The following is a 3,531-nucleotide window of genomic DNA, read 5'->3' as shown; positions in this document are numbered from 1 at the left end:
AGGGGCTGATGAGATCAAGGTTGGCAGGCAGTATACCTGCTGTTGACTCCAGTGAATGACAAATCCAAGATCTCCAGGCCAAATGGTGGATTCTTCACTCACGGACAGTTGTAGGCAGCACAACAGGATCCCTATCCACAGAAAAATGTCTGTTTTCCCAGGATGTCCATAAATATATTGGAAGCAGGCTACACCCCTAGGGAAACTCTCTTTCAATGGATTTGCTGTTAAAAACATATACATCTGATTCCATCATGGGAATAACCCACATCACAACTGCTTAAACCACACAGAATTGTGGTTCAGCCAAGTTGACACACAGCTCCAATTATCACACATTTTAAATTTGAGAAGATTTGTTTTATGATCAAGAATATGGTTTATATTTTCAAGATTCTATGCATCCTCAAAAAGAATGTGTGTTTTGCTGTTGGTAGTGAAATGTTCTGTAAATGTCAATTAGATTCAGAAAACTGTGTTTTTCAATTCTTCTATCTTCTTGCTGATTTTCTATCTTCTTGTTCTACCAATAACTGAGGAAGAAGTGTTGAAGTCTCCAATCAGAATTATCAATAATTGTTCATTTTTTCTTGTAGTTTTGAACAGGTTTTTTTTTTTTTTTTTTTTTTTATGTACTTTGTGGTGCTATTGTTGGGTACATGAATATTTAGGGTTGTTATGCCTTCCTGATTAATTCACCATGTCATCATTATATATTGTCTTTATCTCTGCTGTGAAGTTTACTTTGTTCAATATTAGTATAGCCATTCTAGTTTGCTTTTGTTTACTTTTTGCATGGTATATTTTTAATTTACCTTTTACTTTTAATCCACCTAAAACATGGTACATAAACTATGTTTCATATAGACAGCATATAACTTAAAAAATAATTCTTTTGGAAATCTTTATGTTTTAATTGGTATGTTTGGACAATTTACATTTAATATAATTATTGACACATTTGGATTTAGATTTACCATCTCATTTTCTGTTTTTTGCATATGCACTCTGGATTTTGTTTCTCTGTTCTGGTTTCTTTTTTTTTTTTCTCTGATTATTTGAATATTTTTATAATTTAATTTTAATTTAGTCATAGATATATTTTTACTCTATTTCTTTGTATAGTTATTTTAATGATCACTCAAGAGAGTGCAGTATGCATGCTTAAATTTTCTGAATCTTTGGTGAGACTCTCTCTCTTTCCCTTTGTTTCAAGAACATTCACATTTACTTCTGGGAACATGGTGATAGTATCTGCTTTAAAGTCTTTTTCTGATAATTCCAGAATGTGTCATCTTATAATTGACATCTGTTGATTGTATTTTCCCTTGCTAGATAAGATTTTCCTGGTTTTCTATATATCAAATAATTTTTGGATTACATCCTGAACATTTTTAATATTGTGTTATGAAATACTTGAACTTTTGTTTAAGTCCTATGTAGAATGGTGATTTCTTTTCTTTGGAGAGGCTGGTATTAGGAGGTAATAAACATTCTTGGTTAATATTGAAAGCTCTTACCCACCTTCTTTAGACTGTGGTTCCAATGTCAGTTCAATTTCAAAGTCTTTGCAATAATATTCAGAACTTCCCCATTCATGTGTCTGTCAGTGCTTAATAAAGGATCTGGATGGTAGTCTATCTTGTAGTTCAATTCTCAAAAACTGTGTAATGCTGTTTAGGGCCCAGGAGTTAGCCCAATAATACATGTATAATTCTATGTGCTCACTTTCTTGATCTCCCTCCCTCTCTGTTTTCCCTGACACTTTCTGCTTCCCAGGGATTCCCTATATTGTTCATCTGGCTGGAAAGCTGGGACTTTTGTATTCTTGCTCTGTAGTATACTTTCCATGATTTGATCTGACTCCTAGGCCAGGTGATGAGAGGACAATAACAAGGGAAAACAAAACAAAAAATACTAACCCAGCAAGGCTTACTCTTATGTTCTTGAAAATACAATTCCTTCTGTTGGATGGAAGGTTTCTTCTTTGTTGGGTTTTAGCTGCTTTTTGGGTTGCCTGGGAGCTAGAGCAGAAGAAAACAGAAAAATGATAACAAACCAAAACAAAAAAATCCCAGAGGGTTTTTCCCACTCTTTCTGACCCAGAGAACCCCCTCTACCCTTTAACTCCTTAGACGTAAAACAGAGGATTTCTCTTGGTGTACCTTCTGTTCACACTTGCAGTGTAGTTCTGATTTTCATGCTGCATTTGGGCCCAGGGAAGGAGATACCAGAGGAAAGGAATGGGAAAATCACCACTACCTTGGTAGCACTTCAAGTTCAAATTTCCTTCTTCAATGTGCCTGCAAGTACTTTCTTTTTTGATTTCTCAAATAATAGACTTTTTTTTTTAGAAGTTTTAGTTTATAGAAAAATTGATTAGAAAATACAGAGACTTCTCACATACTCTCTTGCTCCCTAATATGTTCCTCTATTATTAACATCTTGAATTTCTGTAGTACATTTTTTACAATTGATGAACCAATATTAGTACATCATTATTAATTAAAGTCCATAGTTTACACTCAAGTTTGCTTTTCTTTTTTTTTACTGAGTTCTATCAATTTTGATAAAGCCATGATATAATGTATCTGCTATTGCAGAATCATACAGAATAATTTCACTGCCCTAAAAATCCTCTTTGCTTTATCCTCTCTTCCCCTGAACCTCTGATAGACACTGATCTTTTTACTCTCTCCATACTTCTGTTTTTTCCAGAATGCCATATAATTGGAATATGCAGTAAGTGCCTAAGACATTTGACTGCTAACCAGAAAGCTGATGGTTCAAACCCACCAGCCACTCCTCAGAAGGAAGGTTGGGCAATCTACTTCCATAGTGATATTGCTTTGGAAACCCAAGGAGGGATCGCTGTGCCTTGGATGCGACTCGACAACAGTGAGTTAGGTCTGGTTTGGAGCCTTTTCATATTGGCTTCTTTCACTTGGTATTTAAAATTCCTTTATGAATTCTCATGACTTGATAGGTTATTTCTTTTTAGCACTAAAATTCCATTGTGTAGATATATCATAGTTTCTTTATCTATTCATCTATTAAAGAGCATCTTGGCTACTTAGAAGTTTTAGCAATTATGAATAAAGATACTACAAATATTTCTGTGCAGGTTTTTTTTTTTTTTTTTTCTTTTTTAATTGTGACTTGGTGAAAGCTTACAGAGCAGATTGGTTTTCCATTCAACAATCATCCATACACATTTATTGCAAACCCCACACAGTAACAGTATTCTTTCCAATTCCTCCCTACATCCACCCTTTCCTTTCATTTTTCCTTCTCATCTCCTCCAAACTTCCTAGCTCTATACTTGAGTAAATGCTGTCTTCTTGATTTCATATACTTGATTGTTGCAATGATTATATACCTTCCTTATATTATTGTTCACCTTATAAGTCTGTCTATCTTTTGGGTTCCATTTGAGTCATGGGGGTTAAGTTCAGTTCCTAGTTTGAAGGGTTGTCTAAGGGCCATAGTCTCAGGGTGGGGAGGGTTCTACTAGTCTTTATCAGACCAATA

Source organism: Orycteropus afer, unplaced genomic scaffold (assembly GCF_000298275.1).
Source record: "Orycteropus afer afer isolate SDZICR_OR568_19922 unplaced genomic scaffold, OryAfe1.0 scaffold00415, whole genome shotgun sequence".
In the NCBI taxonomy this organism is placed as follows: Eukaryota; Metazoa; Chordata; class Mammalia; order Tubulidentata; family Orycteropodidae; genus Orycteropus; species Orycteropus afer.
The sequence above is the reverse complement of the archived record's forward strand: the minus strand, read 5'-3'. Positions refer to the sequence as shown.